The sequence below is a fragment of the Manis javanica genome, chromosome 17, assembly GCF_040802235.1.
Source record: "Manis javanica isolate MJ-LG chromosome 17, MJ_LKY, whole genome shotgun sequence".
Lineage (NCBI taxonomy): Eukaryota > Metazoa > Chordata > Mammalia > Pholidota > Manidae > Manis > Manis javanica.
Window position 1 is genome coordinate 42,704,385 of NC_133172.1, and position 23,412 is coordinate 42,727,796.

General features: G+C 36.9%; 1 protein-coding gene across 4 annotated transcripts in view; it reads right to left on the reverse strand.

The window, feature by feature from the left end:
* Positions 1–23,412, reverse strand: part of CDH8 (cadherin 8) — a 347,671-nt gene that overhangs the window by 82,760 nt on the left and 241,499 nt on the right. The window lies entirely within an intron of this gene.

Consider the following 23,412-nt stretch of genomic DNA (forward strand, 5'->3'; position numbering starts at 1 on the left):
GACCCAAATCTTAAAGATGGGGAGTCATATCTTTTATAACTTTTATTTTTTTCTATTAGAAATTAAACTTGGGATCTTTTTGGATAAATCCGAGTCATTTTAATATTGTCATTTTCATAAATATTTTCATCAGTGTAAACAGATAATAATCTTCTAATCTTTCCAGGTCAATTCTAATAGCAGAGAACTTAATACATAATCCTTAAGCCTTAAGTCCTTAAATTTAAAAAGTTACACACACACACACACACACACACACACACAGAAATCTGGTCCATTAATACACTGCTGACTTTGGCCATGTGATGATTCTTCATTTGTAATAAATACAATACAGTTTGACTCTGACTGTCCCATGTAATAATCTTTCGATCTCTTGTAAATTATCCAGAATGCACTGGAGATGGCCAATTATTTACCTGTGTTTCTGTGGCACTGAATACTTATAAGAAAGCCAAAAGTGGAAAAGTGTTTGGCTTTTTAATATGAAGAAAGAGACTTGTATTTGATATATCAAACTCTCCTTTTGACAACTGAATAAATTCAGACTTCTAAAATCTCCACTCATTTTTTCATTAACTATAAAAAGTATGTCTAAAGCACACACCAATAATTGAGGCCATGTTATAAATTTGTAGTTGGTTAACCCCACTGGCAATGCTACAATGCTAAAGATTTGAATTCAGGTAACTACCATGGCTAGGCTCCAGTGTTCCAATGCGATTAACTATGGATAGATGAATATTATCCTGTGGAATTCCAACCACCTCAGTAATGGAACATCACCTCACTTCCCCAAAAAATCAAGCCAATGGCCTTAAATGTCTCACCTGGTATATCCTTTTTCTTTTACTATTTTATGTTTAATGAATTAATTCATTCTTCACTCAGAGAGGAACCATGCATCTCCCTAGTTTTGATGGATGGGACAGTTCAAAAAAAGTGTAACTATGACCCAAAGACAAGAAACTTACATTTCCTGCCTTATCTACCTACAGTGGATGAATAGGTATAAGGTATTTGAAGTAAGGTATGATTATATCTTCAAAGATTTACATCTCCTTTCTAGCCTGACCGTGAGCCGACTATCAGCTGCTGGAGAGTAAAAGGGAACAGGGTCTATGTAAAATACACAACAGCTGAAGCCCCAGCTTTGCTTTCTACTACCTACATGACCCTAGGCAAGTAATTTAACCTCGTTTTTTTTCCTAAGGAAACTGAGATTCAAGAGCTTAACACTTTATTTATGGGATTGTTATAAATATTGCATGAGAAAAGATGGAAAATAACAGATAATACTGTGCATATAAGTCAAGTGCATTTTGATCTTGCCTTTTGTTAATTATCAACGTCATCAGCACCATGCATAGTGTTTACTATGTTCTGTTCACATAACCATATGAGATACAGTCACGTGAACTCTCCTTGTAAATAGCAGACTGTAACTATATATATTAAATATATATATATTAAAGTAATATACCTTTATCATGTGTAGTATGTGGAATAAGGTGGTACTCATTTCAGGGCACAGAGCTCTGGAAACATAGTATTTTAATTTTTTGTCTGTTTTAAGTATGTGAGATTGGGAAGCAATCACTTAATACTGTTAGAAGACCATGAATGGCAGAGAATGATATTTCATCTCAGCACCTCTAAATAATTTGTTTTTGAATAATGGACAATGGGATTTATGTGAGTCATTCTATTTTCTTTGTTTTGGCCTTTGGAAAACTCAAAACTGAATTTGGAATCCACCTCTAATACTGTACAGAATCTCATGTACAGAATTTCATTTTTATATATTATTCTTACACTGAATTTAATGTATTTCTTTACACTTACTTAACAATTGCCAAATTGGGAAGAGTCTTCTGTTATATGTGAATGACTAGGTGCTCTATCATATGATCATCAATGAGCCATTGAAATGTTTCTTGATGAGATTTATAATTTTAAAAGTTAGCATAAAGTAAATTGGCAAAACAAAAATTATAGTTTGTGTGGAGAAGTTGGGATTCCTATGGCCAGGATCCTCACTGAACTTAAACCACCTGATGATGTAACTGGCCTGTTGCTAGGCTACCGCTTCCACACCTTTAGGCAATAAGCTATTATTGCGCTATACAGAGAGCTCGGCCCAGTGCACTGCGTGGAGGCAGAAACACTAGCACTCGACCTGCTGCCAGGAGAACAAGCTGGATAATAAACTCTTTCACCCCGAAGAACGTTTTGCTGTCAATTTTTTGGTCACATTGAATCCATAGAGAACTTGCCTGGGGCTGACACCATTAGCAAGACAATTGACAAAAGTCGGCAGGGTTCATTGTTGACCAAGGAAAAAGACAGGCTACCCTGATGGAAGGGGTGTTTCAGGGGGCTGTCCCCGTGAATGGGGAAACAGTGGATTGTCCCCCAAAGGGCATGTGATCTGAGGTGGCTTGCGTCCTAGAGGACTGGGCCCCACCCCAGGACTGGAGGCAAGTGGAGGTGATGCCTGAGGCAGTAGGGGTGGCCCTTGGTATAGTAAGTTGGTCTTCTGAAAAGCAGAGTGCTTGTGAGGCAGCGGGGACTGTAGGTTGGCTGCTTCTCACAGTGTTAAAAAGGTCTACAGAAGAGACCCAAGAAATGGGCACAAAAACGCAAGCTACAAACTTCTGTGGATTCCCTGAAGAAAGAGGTGGCATTGATATGAGAGGAGGCAGCACACAGGAGTGCCTGCAGCAAGGTGCCATTGGAGATGAGACGGCAGTGCTGCCATGTGTTCTGAAGGAGGAAGAGGCCATCAAGGAAAAAGACAAACTCCTGAGGGAAGCACAGGCAGAGGTGGCACGAGACCGTCAGCTGTGAAGCATTGAGGTGAAGGTAAGAGAGCTGCTGAAGACTGAGGTAGCATTGCTGCGAGGCACAGTAGAAAAGGTAAAGATTGCAGCAGAGGAGGCACTCGGGGGAGGGGAGAGAAAGGTGCCATCAGCCCCAGAATTGGAGTTGCTGGAGAAGGACAAAAGGGTGGTGCTGAAGTCACTGGCCCCTCCTGTATTGAAAGCCTGCCCAGTGGTTGTAAAGAAAATAAAGACCCAGCAGCTGACAGTTCCCCAAGGAGAGGAGCAACCCCCTCCCCAGGTCATGGAGTACTCTATGGTCTGCCTCTATACTTAGGCTGAGCTGGTGGATCTGGGCTCCCGGTTTAGGCAGAAGCCCTCAGAGTCAATATCAGCTTGGCTCCTGTGTCTGTTGGGACTTAGGGATGGATGCACTTGTTCTTTTGGAATCAGAGATGGGAAAGCTGGCTTCCCTGACAGTGCAGCCTGCCTGAGGCAGCGATTACAAAATGCACATCAGAATCCACGGAGTCACTCCCTCCTCGATTGGCTTATGGCTGCACTTTGTGCTGTGTGGCCCAATCAGGGTGATCTACCATCCTCTCCTGTTAGATGGCAGACGTATGCTGAGCTCCAACAGGTGCTACAAGAGCTAGGCATAAGAAATGCCATCTATAGTCCAGACAATTATGGCCCAGATAAAGAGATTTTCACTACTGGGATGAGAAATATTGTGCTTCAAATGGCTCCTACATCCCTCTTTGGGTCTCTAGTGGCCATTCTTTCCCCTCACTTGGAGCATCCCATAAGTGAGGTGACACGTACAGTAGCAGACTTAGGAGAGGCTGAAGCAATGAGAATCCGGAAAGAGATAAGACTTGCTACTCACAAGAAGAATATACAGGGCCCCATGAAGGTTACAAGGACCTGGATGTGGGTTGATTTAATACTGGCAGGAGCAGATGGAAGGAAATTAGATGGGAAGTCTAATAGGATCTTACTAGAGCTATGGCAACAGCTGAAACCAGAGCAGCAGTTCCAGCCATTAAGAACAATGAGGCAGAGGTCAGAGACAGAGCCACAAGTCTGGTCTGTGTGTTTGCAAGACTGCCTGCTGGAGAATGAGCCAACCTCACTTGAGCCCACACAGGAAAATGATTGGGGAACATGGTTTGACTGAGGGGAAAGTTAAGTATCTGTCTTGAGGACCAGGGGGGGACCAGATGCCACATGTTGAAATAGCTATCCATTGGTCCCCAGTGAACATACAATGTGTCTTGGCTCTGGTGGACACAGGGGCTGAATGTTCACTGATTCATGGTAACCCTGAGTCGTTCCCTGGGACCCCATATGGATATGGGGGTAAGGCTATCAGAGTGGAAAAAGCCCAAATCCCTTTAGGAATAGGGCATTTCCCCCCAAAAGAGTATACAATGAGAGTATATTTTGGGTATTGATATCCTGCAGGGTCTATGGTTGCAGACCACTGCAGGTGAGGTCAGACTGAGAGTACGTGTGGTGAAGGCAGTTCTGAGGGGACATGCTAGGCACCTGTCCATAGCTTTGCCTGTGCCTCAGCGAGTGACTAATACCAAAAAATACAAACTGCCTGGAGGCATAAAGAGATTGGAGAGACTCTCCAGGAGCTGGAAAAGGTGGGTATTATAAAGCCCACCCATAGTCCTTTCAATTCCCCCGTGTGGCCAGTAAAAAAACCAGATGGCTCCTGGTGTACGACTGTGGATTATAGAGAACTGAATAAAGTCATACCCCCTTTGCATGCTGCTGTCCCCTCTATTGCAGGCCTGATGGATACCCTCAGCCATGAACTAGGAACATACCATTATGTGGTAGATCTTGCTAAAGCCTTACTTTCCACTGACATTGAACAGGAAAGTCAGGATCAGTTTGCCTTCACGTGGGAAGGACGGCAATGAACTTTCACCATCCTTCCACAGGGATATACCTCCATAGCCCCACCATCTGTCATGGACTTGTAGCCCGCCCAGAACTTCCATGGGGGAAACCGCCAATGGTACAGCTGTAACATTATATTGATGATGTCATGCTCATGTCTGATTCTCTTTCAGATCTAGAAGGTGCAGCACCTAGACTGCTGCAACATCTACAGGAGAACGGATGGGCTGTGAACAGCACCAAGGTTCAGGGACCAGGTTTGTCTGTCAAATTCTTGGGGGTCGTCTGGTCAGATAAGATCAAAGTTATACCAGAAGCAGTTATAGATAAAGTCCAGGCCTTTCCTACCCCACAACTGTAGCATTGCTACAGGAGTTTTTGGGTCTTCTAGGCTACTGGAGAGTGTTTATCCCACACTTGGCACAAATTCTGAAGCCCTTATACCAGTTGGTATGAAAGGGCAACAGGTGGGACTGGGATGAGACATGTGTATCTGCCTTACTGCAGCAAAATGGGCAGTCAAGGCAATGCAGGCCTTGAGTGTGACAGACCCATCAAGGCCCTGTGAGCTGGATGTTCAGGTGACTGAAGATAGTTATGGCTGGGGGCTCTGGCAGTGCCTTGAACAAACTCGCCAACCTGTTGGATTCTGGTCACAACTCTGGAAAGGGGCAGAGGTATGATACACTTTAATAGAAAAACAACTGGCTGCCATATATCAGGCCTTGCTGGCTACATAACCCATCACTGGAATGGCCCAGATAAAGATAATAACCACCTATCCCATCTTGTGGTGGGTATGACACTGGACCCAAAAGCCAAGGAGTGGTGTGGCACAAATGCCCACACTAGCCAAGTGGGGTGTTTACCTACAGCAGTGTAGTGCCCTCTCTAGTAGCCCCTTGAGTGGAGAACTCCAACACTTATTGGGGCTGGTGACATATACTAATGAAAAGCAGGAAGAGCTTGCTTTTGAACCATTAGTAGCAGTGAGTCCTTATTGGGAGAGAAGAGCCCCTATACCCAAAGATACATGGTATACAGATGGCTCCAGCCGTGGGCAGCCCCCAAAATGGAGGGCCATAGCTTTCCATCCTAAGACTGAGACAATATGGATGGAAGATGGTGAGGGGAAGAGCAGCCAATGGGCAGAGTTGCAGGCCATGTGGCTTGCCATTGGCCAGGAGCCCTCCCCTATAATTGTCTTCACTGACAGCTGGGCTGTCTATTGGGGCTTCCCTGTGGCTACCAACCTAGGACCATGCCAACGGGCTGGTTGGTCACCAACCCCTTTGGGGGCAAGAATTGTGGCAAGACTTATGGGCCTGTGGTCAGACTAAAATAATTACAGTATACCATGTGACAGGTCATTGGATATGTTGGTTAGAAGGAAAGCCTGCCTCTGATGTAGCCATATGGCTACATTAGCATTTGTTACATGCAGGGCAAAAGACAATGTGGGCTGTAGCCCATTGGTGGGACTTGCCTTTGACCTTCGAGGAAGTTAGTAGAGCCCGGCCAGAGTGTGTTGTGTGCTCCAAAAAGTACTTACACCGAGTTCCACATGGGACAATAGCTAAGGGGCCTATACCCCTCGTCAGGTGGCAGATAGACTATATTGGGCCTCTACCTGTGTCAGAAGGATATCAGTATGTGATGACTTGTTTGGACACAGCTACTGGACTTCTGGTTGCTTTTCCTATCCGTTTTGCAGACCAGCAGATGACCAAGAGAGGCCTGGAGCGTCTCTTTGCTGCCTATGGTCAACCACAGGTGATTGAGTGTATTGTCCATTTTACTGGACATACACTGAAAGAATGGGTGTGACAGCTGGGAATCAAATGGAAGTTTCATGTGCCCTACAATTCTACTGCAGCAGGCATGATGAGAGGCACCATGGCTTGTTAAAATCTGGACTAGAGTCAGATACCAACAGTCTGTGGGGATGGTCAGTCCGCATATGGACCATGCTACGGTGTTTGAACGAGAGACCTAGAAAGAGAGCCCTGAGCCCCATCGACATGTTAACACATATGGCTGCCTCCCCTATACAACTCCAAGTACAAACCAAGGAAGAATCACTGAAGCCGAGGTTTGGCCACCAGAAAAACATCTTGTTGCCAGCACCAACTGCACTGAACCCCAGAGACTTCATTAAGTGTACATGGCCTTGGACCTTTTGACACATGGACCAACAATGGCTGCCTCTCCTGGCACCTTGGAACAAGGCCTGGAAGCTGGCCTCCTGCATATTCCTGGAATAACAGCAAAGTGGCCACCAAAGGTCACAGTAGTATATCCTGAATGGCCAGAAGGTAGGAGCATTTTACCGGGGAGTTTTGTTTTATCATGGTGGCCAGTGCATGCACCTCCAGTAGCACTACATATAGACCCTTCAGGAACCCCCATGGGGAAAGGAGTAAAAGTATGGTATACTAGACCAGGATGGGACCCCCTTCCTGCTACAGTCCTATCACAGGACCACTCTCTTGCATGCATCCTACCTGAGGGACAAGATTTGCCTATGTTGGTGTCATTAAAACCTGTCTATTGCCCCTAAAGTCTTTGAGGATTGGGAACTTCCTCTGGCTTGAGGATTATTATAATTTTTGTTACCTATATCAAAATCTTGCTGTATCTTAATTTTTATTATCTCTAAGTTGTTGTTATCCTCTGTTGCTGTTGTGGAATCTGGTTACAGTGCTCCAGCTTTCTCACACAGGGACCACTGCGGAAGATTCAAAGTGTGTAGATTGTAAAACAAGAATCCTGGAGGGGTGGAGTGTCGGGAAGTTGGGGTTTCTATGGCCAGGATCTTCACTGAACTCAAACCACCTGATGATGTAACTGGTCTGTTGCTAGGCTATCGCTTCCACACCTTTAGGCAATAAGCTATTATTGTGCTATATAAAGAGCTTGGCCCAGTGCTCCGCGCCAAGGCAGAGATGCTAGTGCTTGACCTACCACTGGGAGAACAAGCCGGGTAATAAACCCTTTCACTCCAAAGAACGTTCTGCTGTCAATTTGTTGGGTCATGTTGAATCCATAGAGAACTTGCCTGGGGCTGAAACCCATTGGCAAGACAGTTTGTTTACTTTTGTTTTCCTAAGTATATGAATGTCCCAGAAATTAACTATGAGTATTTCTTGAAACTGCTAAAACAGGGAGAAAAACAATCAACTCAGACAAGAAAATAGTGCCCTGTGTCCCCCAAAAATGTTGCTATTACCTCTACTAGATGAACATGCATGTTTGACAAATTACTGCAAGTGTCAAATTTAAATGTTGAAGATTCACTTTTATCTAAATTAATGAAATGATCGAGTTCAAATTTAAAGATCTTATAGAGCAATAAAATCAATTAGATAAGCTTCTGAGGAAATTGTTTATGTCTGTTGTGACTGGCCCCAAAATGTTTGCCTTTCATCTGATAACAAACATTAAATCTAAAGATATCATACTTAGAAATTTGGTTAGCATTCATTAAAGATTAATTTTCTAAACACAAGAGATGTGACAAAGCAGTCTGGAAGGAAAAGCCCATTTCAATTGGCTATAAAAAAGTCAGACTGTTTTTACTTATGATGGAAGAAAAGGATGAAATGGCACATTGTGTAAACAACTCCTTGACTTCTACCATGTGAATCCCACTGACTTCCTGTCACCTCTCTGTCACACAGCCTCATGAATTGCCCATGAATTTTGCTCTTTTATAATCAAAGGTGATGGAACACTGCAAAGTCTAAGTTACTTGGGAATTTGCTTCTAACTAGTTTCCATGAGCGGCTGTTTTTGCTGGCACCAATGGAAATAAACAGCCTCTCCTTTTTCAGACTAAGGAAAAATGGCTTGACACATTTAGATATACTGGTGGGGCTCAATAAATAATTCTTGAGCCTTCTACAAGTAAGTAGAAGGGTGGAAGTCACATGCCATAAATTACAGTCAACAGGAATGCAAAGTAAGAGAATTTATAATTGAACAGGGCTGAGAAGAAGAGTGAAGGTTTATAAAATAGGAAGATGTGAACTGAATATATGATAGAAAAGATAGCAACTTAGCAAAGTTAAAATGAAACTGATGGGAATTTGAAAGGAAGTCTTGGAAAACAATTTCGGTAGTAGATTTAGGCTCTCTAGTGACAAAAGATAAAACTTCTTGAGATACATTTTGCCTGTGAATAATGTGATGACTTCTAAATAACTAGTGATGATTTACCAATCCATGGAGTATTAGCATAGGAACGAGTTAGGGTGTAATTAACCATTGGACAGCAGCAGGGTAGAAATGCTAGTGGGAATATTTTCGATGGGTTTTTCTCTTTACTGTATTATTTTCATGTTTTACCCTTTACTATCATGGAAACTGTTGCTGCAACGGCTCAGTCTTTTGACTCCCTCAAATACTTACCAAGAAATTTCTGCCTTTTAGTGTGCATAGAGGAAGCTAACCACCAGAATTTAAATATTTTTTATTATAGGATTGTGAAAATTCCTGCAAGCTAGGACGAATTCCTCTGTTTTACTCCTTAAAATCTCAGTCATATTTACAGAGTAGTTTAGAATTAAATCAAAACTAATAAGATGAATGCTTTTATATCAAATGAACAAAGCTTGTAAGTCATGGCTTTTCTATTACCCCCAAGTAACAGCTCTTCAAGAAAGGAAGACGTTTTATTTCACTGAGAAAGTTGTGGACTTACTTAGACATATTTGAAAGTGCCTCAAACTCCTGGTAGAAAATGAATCTTAAATGGTGATTTTGGTTCAAGTCCTCACCGACTCCTGTCTGTTTCCCCTGCTGACTGCTAAAAATCATGCTACCTGGCTAAACCGTTTTCAGCGGTTCTCTGAACAGGCAGAAGACGTGTAGGGCTCTTATAACATTCGTCTTAAGTGAACCTGGAAATAGTATCATCCTGAATAACCATGAGGCAAGTCCTCCATGCCAACTTTTCCTACATATCTACAAGGAACCCTCAGTACCCTTTTTCCAGATCAGGAAGTGAGGTACTGAAAACAAATAGACACAGTTACGGTTGTAACATTTTGATCCTATGGAAAAAGTTTTAGAGGCACTGAGGTGAGCACTGACTTTATGAAGCTCTGGCATTTTATATTTACACTAAAGGTAAAACTTTAACAGATACATCCTAAAGAAAGGTGATCTTTGTTTAGAGTATATTTACAAATGAAAAATTAGTACTTGTGAAAATGGAACTATTACATTTTTTATTTTTCTATTATTATGTTTTATAATATTACCTGCCTTTAAATATTTATGTAGGCTTATGAATTTGATTTCATCTGTCGTCTATACCCTTGTTGTTGTTGTTTTGTAGTATGTATGTGTGATGCATATGTGGTTTTTATATGTTTTTGTTCTGCTTTGTTTTAGGGTATCCCCTCCGGTCTGCTGTGACTTGCTTTTGCTGAATTTGTGACTCAAAAATACTGACTCCCTCCTTGCACAGTCCTGAATACATGTTTCTATTTTCACATGTCTCATCATTCTCTAAACTACAGCAGGCTAGGAAATAAAATTCTTGGACGAGTTTATAATTCCTTATGTTACATTTGGTAATCTAATTCATTTTTGCATAAATCTCTTATTCTACACTACCAACGAAATTGCATGATGGCTTTCTTACCAAATCCTAGGGGTCTTTTCCCAATTATTTCAAATAGGATCGACTTAAGGCGATCAGAACTGAATTTCTTTGAGATTCTTTTTACATTGCAATTCAATTTAAATCCTTTATATATTAGAATCTTAACTAGGGATACACACTTTCAGAGGGATTAATGTAACATTAATGTAATCTCTAATATTCAGTTTAATACCAGATGACAAAATCAGTTGTACCCCCCGTACATGCATGCATACAGCTCCCTCTCTTTCTCTCTCTCTCTCTCTCTCTCTCTCTCTCACACACACACACACACACACACACACACACACACTTTATTAGGGAAGAAAACTAATATTGCCAACTATCCATCAAGTATTGCATGATCTGTTATGTATTATCTTTTTGAGGTTCATTGGATTACTATGAATATGTTATTTTCTCAAATGGGAATATGATTTCAGGGTATGTAAGGACTGAAATCAACTGGTATGAGTTATATATCATAGGATATAGTAAAGAGATATCAATTCTTTCATATCCAATGAGTCTAAAAAAGGTTATGCATATGATATATTATGGATATGAGTCCTTTGCTAGATACAGTATCATAGTACCTTCCCCCACTCCATGGCTTGATTTCCTATTCTCTTAATAGTATCCTTTGGTGGGCATAAATTCTTAAGGAAGTTGAACTCATCAGCCTTTTCCCTCATTAACTTTACTGCTCTTTGCATCTTACTCATTCATTATTTGCACAATCCAGAGTTTGAAAATTCTGTAATCTTTTAGAAGGCATATTATTTGCTTTTCACATTTACATCTTTGATCTGATACTAATATTGATGATCTTGATTAGAGATTAAGGTTCAGTTTTAGCCACTCATAGATATCCAATTAACAATTGGCATTATTACAAGTCAGTTGAGCATTTGTGTACAGGCCTGTTTCTGGAATTTTCTGTTCCTTTGGTCTATTTTTCTATCTTTATAGTCTTAAAACCCTCTCTTAACACTCTGTATTTATAATAAATCTATATATTACCATTATAAATATAAGATCAGCTATTTTGTTTTGCTTTTTAAGTATTTTCATATTTTTCCCTTCAAATTTCTATACCCATTTTAGTATTATTTGCCCCACCCCACCCCGTACCCCACCCTACCACCACCGCTTTGGGAATTCTGATTGCTATTACAAAGAATCTACATATAAATTTAGAGAATTAACATCTTTTACATCTGAAAATACAAATATTGAACTTTGTATATACTTTATTTATTTAGATCTTCTTTAATTTCCCTCAATAATGTTTTGTTTGGTCTTGCATACCACTGTTCATTAAATTTGATTACTATTTAACTGATGTCTTTTTATAATTATTAAGTAGTATCTTTATTTCATTTGCTGAGTGTTGCTAGAAAATAGAAATATGATTATTTTATAATTCTAATTGTAATGCAAACTTTACTTCTCATTATAGTTTATAGAATTTTTTTCATTTTTATGTCCTCAATCATGCCATCTGTGAATAGTGACAACTTTCTCCCTTTCCAATATCTATACTTTTATTTGTATCTTGTAGTACTATGAAAACCTTCAGTGTAATTGAATAAAAGTTGCAGTAGTATACAACTCTATCTCATTTCCAATCACAGGGAGAAAGCTTTCAGTATCTTATCATTAGATCTGATATCTGCTATGTGGTTTGTGTGTGTGTATCCACACTTTATCAGATTGTTTCCTTCTATTACTGGTGTACAGAGAGCTTTTTCCATGAAGAAATGAATATATACCATTTCCTGCATCTATTCAGATTGATAGCATTATTTCTCTTTTTTCTATCAATATTTTAATTTACATTAACAAATTTCAAATTTGTTATAATCTGTCCTTGTATTCCCTTGGTGTAAGATTATATTTTTGTATTAGTGGTTTTCATTTAGTAATATGTTACGTAGGATTTTGAGTATGAGAAGCAGACTGTTAATTCTCCTTTATTGTAATATTCTTGTCAGGTTTTAGCATTAGGAATATGCTGGCTTTGTGACAAGAGGTAGAAAATGCTTTCTTTTACTGCTTTCTGATACAGTTTCTGTCAGGTTCATTTGGGCATGACAATTTATGTGTTAAGAGTTAGTAATTATGAATTTAATTCATTCAGTAGAGAACTGATAGATGTATTTTTCTCTTTTTCTTATTTACGCCAGTTTGCAAAGATTGCATTTTTAACTTAATAGGCTATTTCATAAACATTTTAAAACTTGTTGGTGTAAACATGTTCATAATGTCCAATTATTACATTTTAAAAATCTATACAATCTATAATGATCCCCTCTTCTTCATTTCTGATATTAATAACTTGCACCTTTCTATTTTTCTTTGCAAGATTTTACCAACTTTATTCATCTTTGTAAATAAACAGTTTTGGCTTTGTTGAATTTCACTACTGTACATTTGTTTTCAATTTCATTATATTCTATCCTATACTTATTTTAAAATGTGCTAATAATTCCATTTGTGATTTTGTTATGTTTTCTATGGATTATTTAGAAGTGTACAGATTAGTTTCTAATACTTGGAGATAATTTTAAGATTCTGTTGTTATTTATGTCTAGTTTAATGCCATTGTATTAAGAAAGCATACTCCACATGTACTGAGACTTGCTTTATGGCCCACTTCTGGCTATAACTACATATGACACGAATAATTTTTCTGCAATTTTTCAGTGCAGTGTTTTATATATTTCAGTTAGATATGTTTACTAGTCACAAAATATTCAAACATCTCTATCCTTACCATTTTTTTGGTCAGTTTCTTTGATTGGCAGATATTTGCTAAAATCTTCACCTACAACTGCTAGTTTGTCTATTATTTCCCCCTTTACTTCTGTCAGTTTTTTCCTTTACTGAGTTGGCAAACATTAAGTTCATACAAATATGAGATTTTTAGTTTCATGATGAATTGAATCACTTATCATGAAATTTTTCCCTTTATTTTTTGTAATACATCTTTCTCCCTTGTCTATAGCTGAGCTAGTTTCCTTTGATTTGAATTTGCATGGTGTATCTTTTTTCAACATTTTAGTCCTTATGTGTTCTTACGTTTAAGGTTTACCTTTGATAAGAAACATTAGAAACTCGATTACTTTTTTTTCTAGTCTGACAATTAATGTCTCTTAATTGACATATGTAGTTTATTTACATTTAGTGTAATTGCTTATATATCTGAACATTAATTTCTTAATGTACTTATTTATTTTTGTTATTTTATTATCAATTCTAATTTTCCCTCCTTCCTAGATGAATCTCTTGGATTCATAAATTTTAATTTTCCCGTTCTCCCACTGACCTATTAGTTACATAGTCTTCTATTAATAGTATTTTAGTTGTTAAGTTAAATACATATTTATGTTATGTATGTGTCCTTTACTTATTAGAATATACTGTAAGGTAATGTTCCAAATATTTTATGTCCAATGGAAGAACATTTCCAGTGCATTGGCTATGTACCCTTCCTGCTCCTGTGTCATTGTTGTTAAATATATTAAATCTATATCAATATACACATGCAAGACATTGTAATATACCACATAGTAAATACTCTTTTTTAACTACCCACATTCCAATATTACTACATTGCCAGTTTAGTCTGGTTTTTCCTTAGTCTGAAGAGATTTATTTGTTTATTTATTTATTTATTTATTTATTTACTTCTTTTAGTAAGAAACTACTGATAAGTAATTTTATCAATTATTTTTTGGAGTAAGAACACTTTTATTTAAAGGTCTTTTCTTGATATAAAATTCTGGCTTGGTAGTTATTTTCCTTGTGCCCTTTAAATATACCATTTTCCCTCTGACTTTAATAATTTCTGTAGTAAAATCAGCTGTTAGTCCTTGAATTCTAAATATCTTGCTTTTGGGGGGACTGATTTTAGGATTGTCACTGTCTTTATTTTTCAGCAATGTTACTGTGATGTGCCCACTTAATAAAGTTTGCTAAACTTCTTGAATTCATGGCTCAGTGTCTTCTATCTAATGTGAACATTCATGACTATTATTACTTCCTCTCTGGTCTTCTTCCTCTCTTTTGGGAATGTTAGTTACCAACATGTTACACCTTTTCTCTCTAACCTGTGCTTTATGTGCCCACATCTGATTTTTATTTCTTCTGTGGATCTTCCTGGTTTTTATTTTTTTTCTTATGGTCTTAAATCTGACTTACAATCCACATTTCTGTTGAATCTTATACTCTATTAAAACTATATACTGAATTATTATTTTTACTGATTGAATTTTTCAGCTTTAGAATTCCTCTTTGACTATTTTTATAGATCCCCATTCTTTGATCAAAGTAATCATTCCATCTGTTATTTGTTTCTTTGAATTATTAATTATATCTATTCTTGCATCCTTATCTGATAATACCAAATCTTTTTTTTTAAATTGTTTTCTGGTTCTTGGTGGTTTGATCTTCTTTCATGGCATGCCTGTTGATTTGTTTACTGAATTTTGGAAATTCAATGATATGCATTGAAAATGAAAATTGAAATTTTAAAATTGATGGGGTTTGACTTTCTCCTACAGGAAGATATGTATACATAGAATACCTTGATACTGTCAAGACTGGATCTCAGAATTTGTGGAGGCTGATTTAATCTCTGGTTTTCCCTTCTAGAACCCATCCTTTCTGTTAAATTACTAAAATATTCGCTGGCTTTTTAGCCTCTTAGTGCATGTTCTCTTATATATTTTAAGTCCTCTTATTCCTGTATATTTTAAGATTTGGTAAATGCATTCTAGGAAAAAGCTACCCATAATGCTCTGATTCTTCTCTTCAGTCGTCACCTTCTGTTGGTCTCTCAATGTCCAAACACCTTGGTAGACCTGAACTCTAACTTTTATCCCCATAGTCCCATGAGACCATCATAATTTCCAGGATTTCTGCTTAGTTAGTGTCCATGCTCTGTGAATTGAATGAGTTAAAGCCCCAAAGGGGACAAACGGTGTTAAGCTTAGGGGTCACTTCAATTTGCTGTCTTTCTCGTATATCTTAGCTTCTTAATTGCTGGCCTTCAAATAATGCTTTTCCCCTAACTTTATAGTTATTCTCAGTGGGAGAGTTAGTCTAACCTATTATCATAGATATAAGAAAAATACTTAATTTTCCCTATCACATTGTGGTATATATAATACATTCATTATTTCCCCAAGAAAATTAAACTGTAAATCACCCTGTACTTGTTAGACAATAGACAAAATATTACTTTAAAATGACCCTATTCCTCCATGAGTTAGTGCCCAGCAGAATTCATGTATGGTAATTAAGATTTGTGTTATTTTTGGTTGATGCTTTGACTACAAAGCCAGACTTATCTCTCTCTTGAGACTGCCTTTCTTTAGTCTATGCTTGACCACAATAAATTCTGCATATATTGTGACAGTGGGCCAAGATATATGTACCATGTTGAGCTAAAAAAATCCCCAAATCTAATATTCAAGATAAATGATTATCAGAGGTGGTTGAAGTGATTGCTCTGCACCCACTGCCTCAGTGTCAAATACTTGATAATAAAATGGCTGATATTGGTTTATTCCCAGAAGTTAGTACTGAATAGCTGGAATATATATGAATGTAAACATATATATATATATATATATAGCTAAATGTGTACGTTACTACTTCCTCCATGGTACATTTATATCCACAAAATCATTCACCAATGTATATTAGAAAGGTAACTAGACACAGAATATAATGTATTCTTTTAATAAAACCTAAAAAATTATATTGGATGAAATATGCAAATCTATAAGGAATGGGAAGCATGTTTTTTTAAAAAAACTGTATTTGCTGAGGCAGTGCAGAGCACCTGTACATAATGGCATTGTGCAACTCAGAATGTCTGTAAATCTCTCTCTCTCTCTTTCCTTGTCTGTCATAGGTAAAAATTAGGAGCTAACTGCACAAAACTCACTATTAAAATGCCTATGTTATTAAAGGAAGGTTAATAAACTCTCCATGGAGCCAGAAAATCTATCATCAGGTAAATTTGTGATGTAGATCAACAAAGATGCTGACAGGGACACAAAGTGTCAAGCTTATATCAAAACATGAGAAAGTGGGAGAACATAGGCCAATATTAGAGTCTTTAATGTTTGTTGTTAGCCAAATCATGGCAAACAATGGTGAAAAAGAAAACTGCTAGAGGCTTATTTACTTATGTATTTTTACTGAACTGATGGAGAATGACAAAAAACCTGTCTGCTACTGGAAATACCGTAATTTCTAAAAAATAAGGTCAACAACAAAAATTAAGAGTGATTTTTTTCCCCCTTAACACACCAGAAAAATTTTTAAAAAGACAGGAGAGAAATGCACTGCAAGCAAAATGCTAAGTTCTATTGCTGGCATCTGCATTTTTCCTGTGGCAAATGATCCAACTTCTTTGGGGTAGTCTCCTTCCTAACATGGCCTGGCATGACTGGGGCAGGTTTTTGAACAAAGTTACTTGGGTAAAAGTAATAACATAATTTATCCCCCTAGTATGATCCATTGGCATGTTCCTTTCAATCAGTTTGATACAGATTTTCTCCATCGAGGTACTGGAAATAATGAGTGAAGTAGCCATGTTAGCTGACGTCTTCTGAGCTCCACTAGGTGAAATACAAAATTGTATGTTGGGGTCTAAACTCCATATCATTTCAGAATCCACCTTCTTTTCCCTCATGCATACAAATGATATACATAGAGCCATAGTATCAAGTTATAGGCATGTTGATCTCCTTTCTTTCTCCATTTTCTTGCATCAACAATTTCCTCCTTCGTCTATTTAAAAATCTAATAGTTTGACCCTGTGCATTTTTCCCCATATAGAAATTGAATAAGACCGACTCGTTTTTCTTGATGCTTGCTGGAAAACTCTATTCTCAAAGAGGCCAGTCAGCAACCAGCAATAATCATCAAGAAATGGCTTCTGAAGGTCAAATATGTTCTCATGTATTTCTGCCAAACTGATGCTACGAGGAATGCACAGTCTGTTTAGGGGGAAACTTGGCATTTTCTTTCTAATTCCCTTTTATGAAGGTAGCAAATTAATTTATTGAATTCTGGCTATTCAAGCCAGAACCTTCCCTACTGAGGGACGGTATATATAGAATAGTACATTCACTTCATTTGAAACATCTGTAATAAAAAACTAGACAGTTTTTTCTCAAATTCATATAAATATCAGAATTTTTAGTTAAAACTCAGTGGGTCTAGTTTGGAGCTCAGAAACGTTAAAAAAAAAAAAAGAACTACAGAGCTTTGAGCAAGCTCAATATGGTAAGAACCGCAGTGAGGAAATCCCTTCTTCATTTAAGAATCTTTTTCTGTCTATATCATGAATCTTATGAGGTTTCTGAAGACAGCATTAATGCTTCCTGTGTTTTTATGGATTTTCTATGATGCTTTGATTCGGGAAAGAAAGAATCCGTCCTAGCATCCCATTTGGCAGGAGAATTTAGACTTTTGGCCAACTGGTAAGAAGGTATTATAGTTTGGCAAACCCTGGCCATCATTAATAGGCTATAAATTCCATCTGGACAGGAGTTTTAGATCCTTTGTTTGTTTACAGTTATATTCAGCATATAGAACAGAATATCTATCTGATATTGAGATGAAATGAATGAAATCATATATGAAAACACTGAGCTGATTGCAGGATTTCAAAGGATTTAGGTTTTGTTTTTATCCCGTGTTGTATTTTGCTCCAAACTTTCAAGTTCCCTCCTTACCGCATCAGCTTCCTCTGAGGTCCTATCACCTTAGTGCCCAATTCTACAAACACAATTTTCTCCTTAGTCATTATTTCAGGGAACCGAAACCATGTCACATAAATAACTTTTTTCCAAGAAACTTTGTATTTTACTAGACAAAAGGGGAGAGATGAAGACTTGCTTATACCTTGAGGCATATTTTAGCTCACTCTAAGAGTGCTTTCTAACAGCTGCTCAAGAGAAAAACCTATCAGTTTCCCCAGGTAGTGGGTTTCTGCCCAAGTGTGCAATCACAGGATAAGATGTGGTAGAAGCAACTCGAGTACCAGATGGTGGATGTGGGGGTCGCTGCTGTGAACATTAAGTAAGTTAAAACAAACATTGCTTTTTATTCTGATTCATGTTTAACTACCAGATTTACATGGGGAAAGTTCTATCTCAAGTTGACTGAGTGAGACTAAACTAGGAATTGTTATAATAATTTTCCATCTCATCTGGTTCCCACATAGAAATTACAGTTCATGCCTTCACAGCACTACAAACGACTGTTTTTCCTGTTAGCAAGTTGACTCTGATTTATTAAAGATCCCTTCAGGATTTTCCCCCACTAAATTTTTGATATTTAACTGGTGACGATATTGTTTCCAGAATTCTCTGCTGAAAAATAAATGAATAAATAAAAGCTCTATTAGTGCATTCCACTGTGTAGTTCCTCTTTCCAACATCCATATGTATTTATAATTAAGTGCATAAGAGCAATTCAGAATTTTATAATTTTAAATATTTCCTGTGCAGGTGATTTTTCCTAACTACGTGAGAATAAGAAGATTCTCCAACTTTTAATTTCTTGCACAGAAGCTTTCATTATAATTTCTTCTCAGGAAATTGTTGGAATTTGCTCAACACGAAAAAGAATTAATTGCCTAATGTACAGAGGCAGTTAAATAGTTTCATCAGAGGAATAACAATGAGTAAGAATAGTTTCAGGGTAACATGGAAAATAAAAGCAAGGAAAGGGGGGGACAGAAAGGAAACTAGTGATAATATTTGTTCAGTTAGTGTTTATTATTCAGTCAGTGTTATGTAAATAGATATTTTACAGATATCAACGTAAAAGTATAGATAAACCGTCTCACTTCCCTGAAGTTAAACAATTAAATACTGACACAATATAGGGTTTGAAATTCATATATGCCACATTACAAAGCATACACAAAATCTCTTGCTTTTATATAATATTTGCCTTAAATTTTTAGTTTGGTACAGACACCACAGAAGTGAAGTTATGAAACTATCCACTAGCAGAGAGGATTTTCCTCTAGAAGTGTCTCTGGAGTGAAATAATTTGCCACAAATACTCTTCTACTTTTTCTCCATTGAAAAACAAAACAGCAGCAAACGGCAAATAGTCTGAGAGAGAAAAACATTGCCTTAAATGAACTAGGATCCTCCTATCTCTAAATTAAAATAGGTTTTGTTTTTATCCCGTGTTTGTTTTTATCCCCAATCACATTTTGAGCCATCTTGATCCAGGGCTAAAAAGTCCAAATGGGCACAAAGCATTATGATATTGAATAATAAAAGTAAAAAGATTGGTTTATTAGGGAAGCTGTATTAAAAAAGTGTGGTGATAAGAACTCTGGACTCTATGCAGGGGAAGTGTAAGATTAATAACATTTTTTAAAATTAAGTATGGTTGATATAAAATATTACATTGACTTCCAGTGTACATTCATTAACATTTTTTTAACTGTTTGCATGTAGTAGGAAACCTATTTTCTCTTTTTGTGTTTCACACTATGCTTTATGAACACAGAAAGGTAATAATACTACATTGAGTTGTGGTGAACTTTCCAGTTCAAATATTTGAAGATGTCTATAAAAACTAAGCATGTTATTATACTACCAGTTAATTATCTGATGGATTAGGTCTTGCTAATGCTCTTTAAGCCAAATTATAAATGTTCATAGTTTAGTCCTGGTTTGTGTTCCTTCTTCATTCATTTATTTAGTCAATCATTCCTTCATTCGATAAATATTTATTAAAGGCCTATACTATCCCTGTATACTTTTGTAGCTGTCAGGGAGATAGCAATTTACAGCATAAGATATTCTACCCCTGGGGAAGAATTCACGAACAACATACATAATAATGAGTAAGCTATATGGTATGTTAGAAAGGATTAAACGCCAATAAAAACAAATACAGAAGAGTAAGAAAGATCTGGCACTGGTGGTGCTAAGAATTGGGTTCATCTGAGCAAAGACTTAAGGGTGGAATTAATCATCTTTGTAGCAAGAGGAAACAGTTATTGCAGTGATCCTACAGGGAGGGCATGGCTAACGTCTGGATGTATTTAATCACAGATTTCTGGATGGTTATCAAACAAAATCATTTTCTTAGGGATAGTAATAGATTTGCACACAAGAGTGACAGACTGCAAAGAGAATTAAACTACATCCTCTTCTTGATTACTGAATTGAGATAACGTAAGATAAAATTACTCTAGGTTTTAGCAAAGAATTAAGTTTGGGTTATTAACTTTAAAGTAGACAACCAACTGCTATGTTCTTGGAGGATGTTTTATTTCCTTAGGAAACCTGTATTCTGATAGATTCCCACCTTAGAGTATTTGGAAGAATGCTGTGCCTTTTTCTTTTCCCATGTGTTGGTAGGCTGATAAATTTTTTCCTTTCTCAGTGGTATTTAGCATATTATAGTCTCATGGTTAAAAAAAAAAAGTAGCCATTATGATTATTTACTCACTCAATAAATATTTTCCAATCACTTATAATGTGATACTTTGTATGTTATGAGCTATGGCAATTATAGTAACCTATAGTCTCTGCTCTTGAGATTAGTCTGGGAGGGAATAGAAGGTACACACACAAAGAACTATTATTATAAATTAGATCATCACTGCCTTCTCTGAGCTCCTGTGTAGTTGCAGAAAGAAATATAGTTTCCAAAAGGAGGTGACATTTGCTCTGAAGCTTGAAGGAAAAATAGTACTTGGAAATGCAGAGAAATGGCAGGATATTCAAACAAGAAAGAACTTAATGTCATGAGTAGGACACAGCACAACGTGTTGCACATGTGATGCCCCAACAAGGTCTTTGCTAAAGTAGTGCATATACACGGCATCTATGTAGTCTTGGGTTGGGAAAAGTTTTATAGTATTTTATCCTAAAACATTTTCTTTATGTTTAAAATCATAGCCACATGTTGTGGTTGATGAATGGTATTTCTAATGTAAGTATTCTAAAGGAATAATTCCTTATTCAAACAGTTTTATTCATAACGCAGTCTCTAGAGGTGATGCCCATATACATTATAAAAACAACTAAGAAATTGCAAGTTCAGATTTCATTACACAAATCTACTTTGGATCTTTAAATTAAGATCAGTAAATGCATATTATAGGTTATGACACAAATCCAGCTAGTGGAGCCAAAAGTGAGCAATAAAATGAACATATACAACATCAGAAAGAGTTTGTAAGGCACTTTTTTCTTTGCGTAGGTGTAGGGAATGAATAATGAATTAATAGTGGCAGCCACAAAAGCACTAGTTTTCATGTCTTTATCATCTGCCAGGTGCCATATTCTTACACACTACCTCTTACCCCCTATTTACTTAGTGAAAATGAAATCAGCACAACTGTATCCACGAAGAAGAAACTACCTCTACTACCTGTGAGAGGTAGAGGCAGGGCTCCTGACATTTCTGGACCTCAGTGTACCATCTCGAACTGAGTTCTGTCCACACATAAAATGCCTCCTCTTTCCTTGAACTGTAGCTGGGATTTCAAAGAATCTTTTCTTAGTTCCTTCACATCTTACACAAAATGTGACTATGTGTTTTGTATATAATGGTGAGTCAATACATGTTTATTAAATTACCAGCTGAAGTAAAATGTATTTATTAGTGGGTAAATAGTTGGGTGCATAGATGGACTGGTGAGTCAAAAGAAGACTATAACCAGGACCAGTATATTTTGATAAATGCAAAATATATTAATTCAGAAGCTTAAGTGTAAATGAGAGAATCAAAGCAAACAACTCTCATAAGAAGTAAGGTTTCCTGGTTCCTAAGAGTTAGGTTGTGGTCTCCAGATAAACTCAGGTCCACTGAAGAATGTAACGTATGGGGAGATTGCCAGCTGTTGGTCAGTGGGTGAGTATAAGCAACTTATGCTTATTGCAAAGAATCGAATTAATATTTCTAAACAGTTGATCCATATGACTTCTGATTATTACTATTTATGTGCATGTATGCCATATATACATGTATGCCATAGTAGTGGCATATTTTTATGCTATTTCTTGTAGTCAAACAGCTCAAAATCAGAAATGATGGCATAAATGTAACTATTTGAATCCTCATATTAAAGAAAAATTTACATAAATTATAATCTAGTCATATAAGCAAAGCATAGTCATATATACATAAAGACTTTTTTGTTGCATAGCAGGAAGATCATGGCAATATATCTTGCATATAGGATGAATTAAAATTATAGCAAAAATACTGAAAAGAAATAATATTAAATGTAAACAATGGTCATCTCCAGGTTGTGAAAAAACTTTATGGCTGATCTTGTTCATGAATGATTTTCTTTCTGTTTCTTTTATATCATCTGTATTATCCATGCATCAGATTTTTAATCAAGAAAAAATATTAAGAATTCTATTTTATTTGTATGCAGAGTATTTTTTTAACCCATGTTCTTATTTCTAGGTTCTCAAGACATTGACATTTTGTACATTTTTGTGCCCATAAAATAAGCAAGATTTTTTTTGTGCATTCTCTGTGTCCTCTGCTGCCTCTCTCCCTTCCTTACCACCAGTAAGATTTTTCTACTGTCAAATATATAAGGTAAAACTGATTTAATCTGTATCCTCTCCACCTGCAAACTCAGTTTTCATAACCATTGAAAGCCTTTTCAAAAAATTCCCAACATTAAAACATTACATAGAAAATCACTAGAAAAGTAAGGGAAATCCCACAATATCACTATGAGAGGATCATTTCCTTTTTAGACTTAAAGAAGCGACAGAAACATACACACACACAGTAATGTATAATTATCCAATGCAAAATTATGGCAATTTTGTATTACATATATGATATTAAAAGTCAAAATTCTCATCTGAAGATCGCAATTATGTGGTAGTATCATATTTAACATAGTGTGCTAACATAAACATGTCAGATTAAATGGAGAATGTATTTGTTCTGAATCTCTAGTTTCTCTTCATTCCTCTCCCTCCACAATAC